Source organism: Diceros bicornis, chromosome 1 (assembly GCF_020826845.1).
Source record: "Diceros bicornis minor isolate mBicDic1 chromosome 1, mDicBic1.mat.cur, whole genome shotgun sequence".
Classification (NCBI taxonomy): domain Eukaryota; kingdom Metazoa; phylum Chordata; class Mammalia; order Perissodactyla; family Rhinocerotidae; genus Diceros; species Diceros bicornis.
In genome coordinates this window covers 6027411-6042608 of record NC_080740.1, presented here as the reverse complement: position 1 = coordinate 6042608, position 15198 = coordinate 6027411, and positions in this window count along the sequence as shown.

Below are 15198 nucleotides of genomic sequence, written 5' to 3'. Positions count from 1 at the left end.
GCAGCAAAATAAATAAAGTATTATGGGATTATGACCTAGTATATAAAATAAATTTCCATGAGTGCATACTGATATAAACAAATGATTGAATAAATTAATAAATGAGGAGAAGAGGCAAATCTCCCATGCAGAAGAATTCTAAGTAGTTTATGTAGATACGCTGCCATCAAGGATGGGAGCATGACTCCCCACTCCTCAAACGTGGGCTGTCATAGTGACTTCCTTCCAAAGAGCAGTGGAGGGAGAGTCACTTTCCAGTGGCGAAAGCTGACAAACACTATTTCAGCCAATTCAAGGTCAACATCAACAGTCATAAATCGCATTGCTAGTATGCACCCTTGATATGATGTGATAAAAATGGCACTTTACCTCTGTGATCTTCCTCTCGTAAGCCCATAACTCAGTCTAATCATGAGTAAAACATCAGACAAATTCCAGTAGAGGGGCAGCCTATGATATACCTGATCAGTACTCCTGAAAACTGTCAAGGTCATCAAAAACAAGAAAGTCTGAGAAATTGTCACAGCCAAGAGGAGCCTGAGGAGACATGACGGCTAAATGCAATGTGGTATCTTGGATGAGATCCTGGAACAGAAAAAAGGCCTTAGGCAAAAACTAAGGAAATCTGATAAAGTATAGATGTTAGTTAATAATAATGTATCAGTGTTGGTTCATTAATTGTAACAAATGTATCATACTAATGTAAGATGTTAACAGCAGGAAAAACTGTATGGGGGTATATGGGAACTCTGTACTCTCTGCTCAATTTTTCTATATATTCAAGTGTTCTAAAAAAATACTCTATTAATAATAAAATAAAGTCTATTCTTTTTTTAAAGTAACCATCCATGTCTGGGCTTTCCAGCGTCAGAGTGTATTTGATATTTGCCAGGCAAGACCCAAAGAAGTTTTATCCCCAAAATTTCTCAGGCCTTCCCTTCCATCTCTTAAAAACTTGTCCCTTAATTCTAGTCACACCTAATTACGCCTGGTTTTCCCTCAGCCTCCTCTGCTCTGGCTTCTACTCCACCATGCTGCAGGAACTTCCCTCACACAGGTCACCCCTAATTTTTACATCTATTGACCACTTCCATCGTTCCTTGACTTCTCTGCCTTTTTTTTTGACACTTTCCTTTTTTCTTCTTTTTGGAACTCATTCCTTTAGTTTTAGGTAAACTTAATTTTATGAGTCAGACACATACTAATTTTGGAAACACTGAACAAATGAGTTAAACCCCAATTTTATTTCATATTATTTCACCCTTTATATGATACATACAAATTTGCAGCACCAAACTCAATAGTTGATTTGTTTACATCTTAAACATTGGAAGGGCAGAGTCAAAGAAAAGCTAAAAAGTTTTTTCTTACAAAATCTTTTTCTCTGTAAATCTGAAATGTATGCTTCTAAAGAAGCAAATCATTTGTAATTGCCTGGGGGACATAATAATTTGCACTTAAAGTTATTGGCTATGTTTTAGGGAGGCAGCAGGATATGGGAGACAAAGATGCATACCTCAAGAGTTCAGCTTTCAGTTTAGAATACATTTTTGCTTGATGAGCAAAGAAAGGGAAGAGGCACATTCTGCCAGTTTAAAGACATGGAACAACTAGACGTCTGTGAGGAGAGAAAACACTAACTTGATCCCTATCTCACACCACACACAAAAAGTAATTTCAGGTGGATCACAGACATAGACACAAAAGCTAAAACTATAAAGCATAGAGAAGAAAATATAGGAGAAAATCTTTGCAACCTCGGGCTAGGCAAATATTTCTTGGGTTACAGAAAGCACTAACCATAAAAGAAAAAACTGATCAATTGAACTTCATTAAAATTAAACATTTCTGCTCATCAAAAGACACCATTAAGAAAATGAAAAGATAAGCCACAGAACGGGAGAAAATATTACTAATTCAGATATTTAACAAACCAATAATACAAAGAAAATAATTCCTTTTTTTTTTTTTTTTTTGGCTGGGAAAGATTCGCCCTGAGCTAACATCTGTTGCCAATCTTCCTTTCTCTCTTTTTTTCCCCTCCTCAAAACCCCAGTGCATAGTTGTATATTCTAGTTGTAAGTCCTTCCAGTTCTTCCCTGTGAGCCACTGCCACAGCATGACTACTGAAAGATGAGCGGCATGCCTGGCAACAGGGCCCAGGCCACTGAAGCAGAGCATGCCAAACTTTAACCACCAGGCAGTCAGGGCTGGCTCAACAATTCCATTTTAAAAATGCGCAAATGTGGGGCCGGTCCCGTGGCATAGTGTTTAAGTCCTATGTGCTCTGCTTCAGTGGCCCGGGTCCATGGGTTCACATCCCAGGCTTGGACCTACACCACTCATCAAGCCATGCTATGGTGGTGACCCACATACAAAATGCAGGAAGACTGGCACAGATGTTAGCTCAGGCTGAATCTTCCTTAAGCAAAAAAAAGAGGAAGATTGGCAACAGGTGTTATCTCAGAGCGACTCTTCTTCCCCCAAAATAAATAAATAAATAAAAATGGGCAAATGACTTGAATAGGCACAAAGGAAGATGTATAAATCACCAATAAGAGCATATGAAGATGCTCAACACCATTAGTCATCAGGAAATGCAAAATAAAACCACGAGATACCACTTCACATCCACTGAAGGGCTAAAATTAAAAAGACTGACAACCACATCAAGAAAAATGTAAAGGCAGATTGTAGTGTATTTATATCATGGAAAAGCATTTGCTCTGGGGGCAGGGCACTGACTGAGCACAAGGAAACTTCTTGGGGGAAAGAGAATGTTCTATATCTTGGTTGGGATGGTGATTATATGGGGTAAACATTTGTCAAAACTCATCAAATTGTGCAGTTAAGTTCTGTGTATTTTATCATATGTAAGTTATAGTTCAATTTAAAAAACATTGAGGAAGAAAAATCGTGGAGGAAAAAAATGTGTGATACCTTTTAAATGATCCATGACAGACATCAACACACTTTTGTTCCCTGAGGAAAGCTATTGAGTGGTACTAAGAGATCTAAGGCAGAATAAGAGGAAATTAGAAAAAGAAAGAGGGAATGAGAGAGTGGAAGAAACAGAACAGGATGAAAGGAAGAAAGAGAGAACACACATGGGGAGGGAATAGGTCTTACGTTGCCGCTCCTTGTCTTCATCCTACTGCTGTCCCCTGGGATAGCACCAAATGTTTTGAATTGTAAAATATGTAATACATAGCGCAGAGTGTACAAAACGTACATATACAGTTTTAGTAAGAATGATAAAATGTATTACCATCCACAGTCCCACCACCCAGTTTAAGAGATAGAACACTACCAAGAGTCCACCCCCTTCCTCCCTGTCGCAGAGAGCGAGAGTATTCATCCTTTCACTCTTCTTTTGCTTGTATCACCTACTTATGTATCCCTAAGTGATTTACTGTTTAATTTTGAAATCTTGAGGAGCAGGCATAAATTTAGCCTGTAAACAAGCCTTTTCCAATCTCTTCTCTGAAAGAGTAAGAGCCTGGCTGCTGGAGTTCTGGAGCCGAGTGGAAAGACCTGGGAGGGCCCTGCATTCAAGATTCAGTGTGCATAAGATCACTTAGTCATTCTGGTTTTGGTATGGTGCTCAGACTTTGAAGTGTGTCTGGGTTACAGTACAGAGATCCTCTCCAGAGAATGCACCTCCAAACCTCTGTGGCGGTGATGGATGACAGGCTCAAGGGCTGAGGAACGACAAGTGACCAGAAACTGTATCTTGAGAGCTAGCACCTTTGCACAGGGCTCTGAAGACTGCTCCTCGTTTTGGCCCTCACCACCCCCCACTCCCTCCACCATCCCCATCACGCTCCTTCCAGCGCCACTCCTGTGAGGATTCTGAAGCATGAATGAAGCAAGCTGGTCGCAGCTTTGCCCACAGCTTGCCCTGAAGTTAGGCTTTCTCTAGCTACCAAACCAGCTACTGTTCCCATATCTGCTTTCTGGCTTCTGAAATGTTGGTTGTTGCTGTTGTCTGCTTCATGGTCCTCCTTCCCTCTCCTTCTCTCTGTCTCTCCCATTCCCACTGTGTGTGTGTGTATGTGTGTGTGTGTGTCTGTGTCTGTGAGTGTGTGTGTGTGTTTTATAGGAACTTTAATAGAGTTTCGGGAGAGAGTGTAATTGGATGCCAAGTTCAATCCGCCATCCTTACTTCACAATTCTTGAAAATATTAACTTATTTCTCTATTACACAAAATATATGTTCATGGTAAAATTTTTAAATATAGATAAATAAAAAGGAAAAACCATAAATCACCCTTCATCCTACCATGGAGATATAATCACGGTTAACATTTTGGTATTTATACTTCTAGAGAGATACATACACAATTTTCCTTACAAAAATGAAATTGTAGTGCATATACTATTTTGCAACATGATTTGTTCCTGTCATATTTCACAAACATGCTTTTGTTATTAAATATACTTTCCCCACATGATTTAAATGGTTGCATAACATTCTATTGGCATGATATTACATTTAACCAATTCTCTATTGGTGAATATTTCCATTGTTTCCAATAATTTACTATTGTAATCAAACCAATGTATAATTTTAAATCCCTTATTTTGATTCTTTAGACTTAAAGCTAAAGACTTAAATGGCTTCTCACCACGGATTCTCAAAGGCGATATCTCTTTGAGTGTGGGATCAAGGATAAATCAACAGACTAGGGAGAAGGCAGCCCCATTTATAGTATTGGAGAAGAGGGAGATCAATTACTTTTCATAAATCAAGAACACTCAGAATCGGATGCCTCCCCCAATATTCACTCATTGCCTTCTTTTCAGTTTAGAGGAGAGTTCAAAAAGAAAGGAGTACAAGCGTGAGGCCAGACTGAGCAAAGTGTTTGCTTTATTTATGAAGCTCAGATAGGGGATTTGAGATTGCTGCGTAGCGCATCTCCTGGCACACTATTCCTGTCTGTAAAGACCTCTGGGTATTCTCAGAGCAAGAAAGGTCAAATTAATCTCAATGATGTGTCAAATTAGTAATCATATTAATTCCATATTGTCACCTGCTCTTTGACAGGTTTGATAAACCACATGTTAAATTGATTATGCAAATTATCTTAGGTAAATTAAAACATCTGTTCCACACATCACCAGCTTTCAAGGTGAAAGTCTTCCTGAAGGTGAGTTTTCAGTCCCACACTGAATACGACATGTCTTTCGGCTACATTATGCATTGATTTGCCAGCATCTCAACTCACCATTGGTATCTTTCTTTCCTTGTGCCACACATCAGGATGCTACATTTTCACAGCATTTGACGATAAGCTAGTTTGTTTTTCATACATAATACACGTTGACATGATCCGTAAAGATGGGAGTGAAAAATATGGCATAACTACAAGAGATTTATCTTTTCACTTCATAAAAGAATAAGTCACGAGGCCACAAAGGAAACATAGGGTGGACACGCTGGAAATCATTCCAGGAGAGCCCAACAGAATACATAGGCTCTGAGACCTCCTGGAGTCTTCTTTACTCATTTCTCCCTTTTGGCGAGATCAGCCACCCTTGAGTTCATTATTGTGCCTTCATCGTCTCCACCACCCTCACTTCTCAGTTGCACTTTCAGTAGAGAAGAAGGAAGTAATTCTCAAACTTTAGTTTTACATAAGAAACAACTCTGGAGCTTGTTAAAAACACAAAGATTATCATTTAGTAGGACCGGAGTCGGGGCCAGGGATCCACATTTTTTAAGCAATCAAAGTGATTCTGGTGTAGTGGGCTACGGTCTGCATTTATAGAAGCAGCCGTGTAGAGCCGGATCTGAGAGTGTCACATCCCAGGAGCTGAAATCTTTCTCTGCTGCTTAGGCCCCCCATGGGCCTCAGCCAGTTATTTATTACGTCTCAGTTTCCTAGTCTCTAAAATAGGGAGACTATTCAACACCTTGTACACTTTAAAGTTACACAGTTATATGTCAATGATATCTCAATAACAAAAAAAAATTAAATTAAATGGGGATAGTACAACATGAACGAACCTTGAAAACACTATGTTCAGTGAAATTAGCCAGACACAAAAAGACAAGTATTATATGATTCCACTTATATGAGGTACCTAGACCAGGCAAATTTGTAGAGACAGACAGTAAAACAGTGGTTACTAGGGGCTGGGTTTGGGGGTGGGGAGTGGGAAGTGTTTGTTTAATGGGTACAGAGCTTCTGTTTGGGATAATAAAAAGTTCTGGAAATGGATGGTGGTGATGTTCACACAACAATCTGCAGATACGTAATACTACTGAATTGTAAACTTAAAAATGGTTAAAAATGGTAAATTTTATATTTTGTAATTTTATCACAATAAAAAGAAAGGTGTGGTCATAAAGGAATGAGAAGGAATTGCCAAGTTGTATTACAAAAAAAGGGGGATAATAATTCCTGCTCCCTAAGGTTGTCGTGAATATCGAGTGAGATAATGTATGGAAAGTTTATTACAGGGCCTGGCACGTAGCAAAGATTCAGCGGATGGTAGTACCACCTGAGGAACGGCTCCTTCCTGCACACGGCGACATTTTGTGGACTGCTCCGAGAGGGTGAGTTGTTGTATACCAAGGCTCGTCACATGCGGCCCAGACCTGATCAGAGCAGCGACTTCTCAGTTCTCTGAGGTGCGTTCAGACGGTCCAGGGGCGAGCCCCCCACTTCTACAACTACTTCTAGAAGAGGCTGTCTCACACTCCGTGGGGTTCTCCCTGCTCCGCTGCCCCCAAGGGAGGAAACACACGGCTAGGACAACGTTCTCCTCTCCACGCTGTCCCTCAGGGGAGGCAAGAGCTCTACCCAGTGGCATAGCTGAGACCAGGAGAGGGAGGCCTGGGCCTGGGGACCCCCTAACATCAGGCTTCTCGCTGGCTCCGCTGAGTCATCCCACCAGAGTGGACCTGATCTCACCCCACCTGTCTGTCTTGATGCCCTCTCTTTCCTTTTAATCATCTCAGTTCTACACAAAGCTTAGCAAATTGTTGAGTCTTTAGAAATACATCCTTAAACGTTCTTTTTTTTTTTTTTTTTTTTTTTTTTTTTTTTTTTGTGAGGCGATCAGCCCTGAGCTAACATCCGCCAATCCTCCTCTTTTTTTCGCTGAGGAAGATGGCCCTGGGCTAACGTCGGTGCCTATCTTCCTCCACTTTATATGGGACGCCGCCACAGCATGGCTTACCAAGCAGTGCGTCGGTGCGCGCCCGGGATCCGAACCAGCGAACCCCGGGCCGCCGCAGCGGAGCGCGCGCACTTAACCGCTTGCGCCACCGGGCCGGCCCCCTTAAACGTTCTTTTAAAGAAACCTCCCACAGATGCAAATAGTGAGGACTAAGATTATTACACGAAATTAAATTTAATTAGAAGAGCACCTCTTTGTTTTCCCTTGGATTTATTTTAACACAGATGAAGTGAACATAATTTTCATTTCTAATTAGTTTTAGCTCCCACTGGTACTAAGCCGCTTTAAGTTTTCAATGTTACGAAGAATCATTAAAGGCTTTTCTTTGCCTGTTATTTTTTATCTTTCTTCGCAAACCCCATGAACAAAAAGAAAGTTTAGCTTCATTTAATTTTTATTTTTAAATGGTGACGAATAAATAAATGGTTTTCGTGGAAAGGGGTAAAGGATGAAGTCACTCCTCTGTGGGACGGGGTGGTGGGCAGCTCAGCGGAGCCTCGTTCTCCTCACTGGAGTTTCACGAATGGGCTTTACTTCTGTCTTGTCACTATAAGAGCATAGAAATCTCGTGCACCCTTGATCTTGGACTTCCCACCCCACAGAACTGTGAGGAATAAACGTCTGTGGTTTAAGCCCCCGTGCATGGTATTTTGTTGCAGCAGCCCAAGCTGCTGTGACAACTCCACATTCTAGCTGTGCAACTCAGCGCAACTTACTCGCCTCCCGGTGCCTGGGGGTAATCTGTGAAGTCGTGTTCATTCTACCTGCTTTTTTGAGTTGTTGAGAGGATTCACTGAGATAATAAGCCAGAAACTTTATATCTCTGCCAGGTACAAAAGAGAATCCGACAAACACTAGTCCTGGCTCTTTCCCAGCCTAGAGACAGTCTCGCTGAGTTAAAGGCCGTTCCCTCTCAGGAGGTGACGCAATTGCCCGGGAGGAGCTCAGAGCGCTTACCCGTGGAGAGTGCATCATGGTCTGAGGTGAAGGCATCAGTGTGTGTTGGGAAGGCTTCCCATCCTCCACACACCACTCCTCATGAAGTGCCACTGTCCCCGAAAGAAGCAAAAACACCTTGAAACCCGGAGCTTTGCTGGTCTCTCTTGTCTTATTCTTCACTTGCTACTAGCGAGTCCACAGAATCCAAACCCACACGATTTAAATCTCGGGCTTCAGAACAGCCTCTTGATTCACCTCAAAACCACAAACGGCATATATCTATGTACAGAAACACAAGTCAACATCAATTGAGCTTTGTAAGTTCGGGGATTCTTTTATGACTCTACTTAGGATAAATGCAGAAACCATAGGTTTATATGAAAGAAAAGAAAAAAGGAATGAATGTCTCTCTACCTTAAACCAGCATCTTAGGCAGAACACACATTAATAGAACTGTGTCTACAGCTCTCAGATTGTGAATCATCATTTAGGGGACCCAGAGGGGCCCCTTTAAGGCTAGATCAGACTTTCTTTGCTTCTTTGCAGTTTCTGAAGCTTGCAGACCTCCTCAGCATCCCACTGCCACCATACCTTCAGGCAAGGAAGCCCTTAACTTTGCAGACCCCCATCTAGCTCTCTGGGGCTCCTCCTGAATTAACTTAGGTGTCAATTTCCACAAAGTCTGCCAGGCTGTCTGTTTTAAATATCTCCCCCAGTGGACTCCTAAACCATCTCCCAGATGGTAGTATGCCAGGAAATTGTAGGACCACAAATTCCATTCTTCTCCTTGGATCCCTCCTTTACCTGAAGTGTACTTCAGACAATCGCTCAAAAATATCAGCGGTGAGTCAGACCCCACGATCAATAGAACAGAGGTCTGTGGCATTAAACAGAGTTATGATCTAAAGGTAATGATAACGTAGCCCCAGCTGACGCGCTAATCAGGAATTTTCAGAGCGGGGTGATGGTATCTCTTGTAGGGCGTCAGGAGCCTGGTAAAGAATCGCCTGCTGCAGATTGAACAGGACGGGTTAATCCCGATTGCCTCCTGCCCTAAACAACCACATCTTCGGCTTTCTGGCCTGAAACCCACACGGTGAGATTGGTGCCTACTTACCACGGAAATTAAGTTAGATCGAGTTTTAATGTGTTTCAGAGCTGAGTTCAGTCCTGGCTCTACTGTGTCCTTGGATGGGTCACTTCTGTGGACCTCAGTTTCCTCCTTTGTAAAATGTGGACTTGCACTCGCCAGGTCCCCAGACCTGCCCAAGCTCGGGAATGTTTAGGGAGCTTGTTCAGTAGAGAGATCCCAGCCACTGCTCCAGAGATGCTGGCAGAGTCCAGGGTGGACCTCACAGATGACTGCTCGGCAGAAGAATTTAGGAAACACTGGATTTTGGAGCTCCCTGGCTCTTTTCTAGCTCTCAGATTTCTTTGATTTAAAGATAAAAAACTACTCTGGGTGGGAGTAGAAGTCTTTACTGCAAATGCCTTGCCATGTTACAGGAAAAGCAGGCCAGCAGCGGGTATCAGCAGCATCTTAGGATGCTGATGCCCTAGATGTTTTTATTACCATTCGCCTCTTCACACACAGGTCTACATGTGCTTCTCTCCATTCATCTGTTTCTGGCAGCTCCTATTAATTAAGCCTCCTTCCTCTAGTGGGAGTGGGTTGGCATCTCTCTCCCTGAATTAGTAATGAGGTTTCCAGGTGAAGTGGGCACACACAAACAAGTCAAAGCGTCATGCACGGACTTTTTCAGCAAAAGAGTGCAATATGCATCTATCCTCTCCCTGCCATGTAAACTTCGGGGGTGAATCTATAACTCAAAAACCAAACTTCCCTGTGTGTTTTTCCATGTGTGGAGAGCACTGTTCAGCTAGGAGCTTTCATTGCGCATTCGAGGCCCTGTCGTTTTCTCTCTGCAGCATCCCTCCACAAGGCTGACTGTTCAGTTCCTCCTCCTGTGGCTCGGAGTCTGACAGCAAAGGTAATATGAGTGCCAGCCACACAGTCAGCTTCTGACCCCGTGAGGGACGCTGGTCGTTTGTAGAGCCCCATCCGGATATGAAGAGAGCTCTTGTTTGTAACTGAGCCTGAGTCGCTTCTGTCTTCACCACCCATCACTGTGAAAGGGGAAATGGAAGCTGTGTGTGCTTTGACAGTTTACTACTCTCTGCACCACGATTCAAGAAGAAAGCAGGGACTCTGAGGAGCTTCCCCTTCCTGGCTCACCCTTTCTCCACAGAGCCTCTGGTGTTATTATGTAAAATACGTCAGGAGGGACAAAGGATTCTCTCTCCCACCCTGAAGACACATTATCTCATTTTCAAAATGGGCGCTGAGGCCACAAGAACAACTTATATTTAATTCTGCCAAGTGAAAGATGACTCGGGAGGCAATCAAGTTCTGAAGTTCCAGGCATCTTCTTGCTGCTTATACATCCGCCTCCTCTGCCCAGGGGACATTATTGATGGTCCAGTTATAGTCCTTGTTTCCTTTGCAATTGGAGGACGAAAAAGCTATAATTTATAGAGGTCTCTATTGTGTAAAAATGACAGAGAATTAGACCCTTTTTCTCCAAACAGAGGAGGCAGTTCTGACTCAGGAGCTTCTAAAGGATATTTGAAATCAATATAGATGGCAAGAGCATGGGAGGTGTTCTTCAGTCCAGTTCCCGTGGGTCTTTCACATCGGTGTGATGTCAGCAGCCCCTCTGTGCCCCCATGTCCTCAGAGCAGAGGGGCCGGGTGTGGGGTGGGAAAACACACACATACATAGGCTTGGAGTCAGCCGGACCTTGGCTGGAACCCTGGCTTCGCCATGTGTTAGCTACATGATCCTGAGGGACTTGCTTTACCATTTGAGCCTCAGATTCCTTATCTGGAAAATGCGGATACTAATTCTTACTTCATAGGCTTGTTGAGAAGATTCACTGTCACAATATGAGTAAAATATGGGGACAGATCAGTCCTCCTTCCCCCCTTCCCCCCTTTCTACACTTGTCACTCATAAGTTGAAATTCAAGTCCTTGTCTCATTTCTTCCTTCTCCAAAGTGCTCTTTGGATTTTCTTTTATAATTTTCCAACAGTTTTCTTCAAGAGCCTAAGCTACTTTTGGGAGGGTCATTAATCTCCTCGAGCCTTTGAGGTACATTTGAGGTGAACGATCTTGCAACACAGACTGGTCATGTCTGAGAGGGGTCATGGAAACCTCTCTTGTTACCAGGAAGGGATTTAAATGTAAAGGGGATGGTGGGGCAGCCTGACTTTTCGAGACTTGGAACTTTCACCATTCACAATGTTTTCTATAAATCACTTTTGAGTATACGCTCCCTTCCAGGCATCATTCTAGACGTTGGGGAAGCAGCAGTAACAAGGCCAACTCAGGTCTGCTCCCCCAGAGCTCACGATCTGGTGAGGACAGACCTTCTTAGTCAGCTCAGAGCTAGGAGCTGTAACAAATACCATAGACTGGGTGGCTTAAACAACAGACATTTATTTCTCACGGTTCTGGAAGCTGGAAGTCCAAGATCCAGGTCCCAGCATGCTTGGGTTCTGGTGAGGGCCCTCTTTCTGGTTTATAGACAGCTGTCTTCTTGCTGTGTCCTCGGATAGCAGAGAAAGAGATCATCTCTCTCCTGTCTCTTCTTATAAGGTGACTAATTCCATTCATGAGGGCTCCACTCTCATGACCTAATTACCTCCCAAAGGCCCCTCCTCCAAAGGCCACCAAATTGGGTTGTAGGGCTTCAACATATGAATGAGGGGGGCAATACAAACATTCAGTCCATAGCAGACACTTAATAATCAAACACTTTAACCAGATAATTTCCGATACTAGAAGTGCGATGAAGATAAAACAAGGAAACAGGACCAAGAGTGATTAGGGGAGGGGTCCTTTAGATACGATATCAGAACAGCCTCTGTGAGGAGGTAACATCTGAACAGAGAGGAGAAAGACGAGAAGGAGCCAACCACACGAGGATCTGGGGCTGAGGGAGAGCACAGCTTGGCATCCGTGACTGCACTCGAACCCCAGACAGGGACCTGTGGCCCAGGGCTTGGGAGAACACGGTGAGAACTGAAGGTGGGGAGGTAGGTAAGAAGCAGATCCCAAGCTTGGGCTTTAGAATACACCTCACCCAGAACTTCAGAAAGGACCACAGGGATTCAAACACCACATGCTTTAGGGCTTCCCTGGACAAGGATGCTTATTTGCACGTTCCATTTCTTGTGGGTCAGCATCTTTGCTTTGGGTCCTGACATCTTTCTCCTACTACTGTTAGTGTAAGAAGGAGCAGCAGAAAACTCTTAAAGCCATGCACAGCTAAGAGAATCACAAACAGACTGATTGGGGTGGTTGCCCCAGCATTGAGTGATGGAGACACTAATTCACAGACAACGACATCAATAACAAAACATTCAGAGGAACAACGACAAGGAAATTAAAGACAAGAAGCTGGGAGAAAGAATACCTAATGCTTGTATTACTATGGAAATATCTAAGGAAGGAAAAGCATAAATCAGACAGCTTTGCAACTCTTCAGAGGAATCTTCCTTTTGATTGTGAAAAGCTGCCTCCACTGCCCCAACACGAAGAGAAGGTCAGTCTGGTTCCATCAGCCTGCTTTCTCTCCAGCACCTCTCATCCAGCCCCTCTGCTTCCTCTTCTTTCTCTTGTTCTAGGAGCCACTTTGTCCTTTTTCCATCCCTGGGGTTTAGCCTGTTCCTGAAGTCTGGGCGTTAAGCTCACGCTTAGTTTTCTCTGGAGCCTCTCTCCCCAGCTCCAGGTCTCCGAGCCAGGTTGTGTGGCGCTTTCTTGTGGGTTCTGCAGCAGCTCACCAATGGAGCAGACAGTGGAGTGAGGGCTGAATTTTAGTCCCACTCACTCCCTCAGCCCTTCCCAGTTCCGTCGCTGACTTCCACTACCATCTTTCCCCCAAAACCCATTATCCGCATGTTGGGGAAAATTGACCTTGTTTTGTATTTCCTTATTGGTGAAACAAACACGAAAGTGTCTTCCTGGAGTATTATCAGCTTCCATTTGAAAGCCAGGACTACAGCATCACACTTTCCCAATCCTTGAGGCCAGTAATCACCAACTCTGAACTTGTCACTCACCAGACTGGATAATTCTAAGGTTCTAATATCTGCAGGCCAGGGGCACAAAGTGGGGCACCAGATGAGTTCTAATCATCGCTCTTCTCAGAAAGAACAAACTTCTCCATTGTCATGTGCCGAGATCATCTCCTGAGACCCACAGTGACTCACCTTGAGGCTCCCCTCAACAGCCTGGATGCCACAACTACACGCTGAGAATGGACTTGTTGTAGACCTTCCAAAGTATGGTACCTGTATGTTTTTATGTAACTTTATATTAAGTGATTTCTTACTATCAACCATTAACTTCTTCCTACAACAAGCAGCATCCAACATCTAAAGAGGTTAATAAAGAAGAAATATGTAACTTTAAAAAAAAATAGCAATTGTGGGTAATGGGAGGTTGAGAGCAAACTGTGCAAATGCAACAGAAGCAAAAGGCAGACAGACTCAGCCTGACAGAGGGAGAGCAAAGGGCCCAGAGGTGGCACACCAAGCCTCTTGCTTCGGGAGTGAGATGGTGTGTGTGAGGGCTACTGTCTCCTGTGGGAAGTTTCCCACCCTCTCCTCAACAAGGCAGAAGCCCTCATTATGGTCACTGCTGTGGTACTGAGCCTACAAGATGGCCCCCCACAATCATCCCCACCTCCTGGTGTTCACACTCTTGTGTAATCCCCTCCCAACATAGTACCAGGGTGAGTGAGTGTGACCAACAAAGTATGGTAAAAGTGATGGGATGTCACTTCTGAGATTAGGTTATAAAAAACACTGTACCTTCTCTCTCTCTCTTCTCTTCACTCACTCTTAGGGACCCTGTGTCATGAGCAGCCCTAAGGAGAGGCCCCTGTGGCAAGGAACTGAAGCCTTCTGCCAACCACACGAGTGAACTTGGAAGTGGATCCTCTGGCCCCAGACAAGTCTTCAGAGACTGCAGCTCTGACCTACAGCCTAACAGCAATGTCTTGGGTGCCTGTGAGCCAGAACCACCCAGCTTAGCTCCTAATTTCTGACCCTCAGACAATGTGTGAGATCATAAATGTTTATTTTTTAGGGTACTAAGTTTTGGGGTAATTTGTTACACAGCAACAGATAACTAATACAGCTGCTATCATCCCTCCAACGCATACCTAACCTATTTGGGGTCCTACAGACCAGAGCTTCTCAAATTTTAAAGTGCATACTAACCACCTGGACTTGTTAAAATGTGGGTTCTGATTCAGTAATTCTGGGGTAAGAGTTTCTGCATTTCCAACAAGCTTTCAGATAATGCTGATGCTGCTGTTCCAGAGACGTTGAAGAGCAAGGCTGTGGAGAATAGCCTGCCTGTGATGGAGCCACGGTGCCTTTGTGGGCAGGATGAGGAAACCTCCCCCATTGGGGTGGCACAGCCCAGGGCTCGCTACACTCTAAAAGTGGGCAACCAGGCATTGCATGGCCCCTAACGCCACACGGACTGCACAGCGCCACCACTCAGACGTTTCTAATGAAAGTCCAACTTGACTCGTCAAGGCTCTGGAGCTCCCTTTCACTGAATGGAAACGCAGTGATAGAGGAACCAATTAAATAAAACCATGAGGAAGCAAATAGACAAATCCAGAATATGGGGCTTTCTCCAGGACAGGTTTCCCCTGGTTTCTGCAACATGGGTGGAGGGGGAAAATGACGGGACTGCTGAAGATTAAAGTAGATTTAAGAGACTAATGTAATTTGTGGATCTTGTTTGTTTTCTAATTCAAACAAAGTACAAAAAGATATTTTGAAACAATCATGGAAATTTGATTTTAAACTAAGTATTAGATGATACTACAGAGTTACTATTAAGTTTTTAGGTGTGATAATGGCACTTTTTAAAGAAAATGCCCATATTTTCCCCCATGATAAACTTTTATTACTTCTGTAATGAGAAATGGTAAAAGCTTTTGCTGTGGAGGTAGTGAGTCTCCAGGTAAGATCAGAGAAGCCGTTTC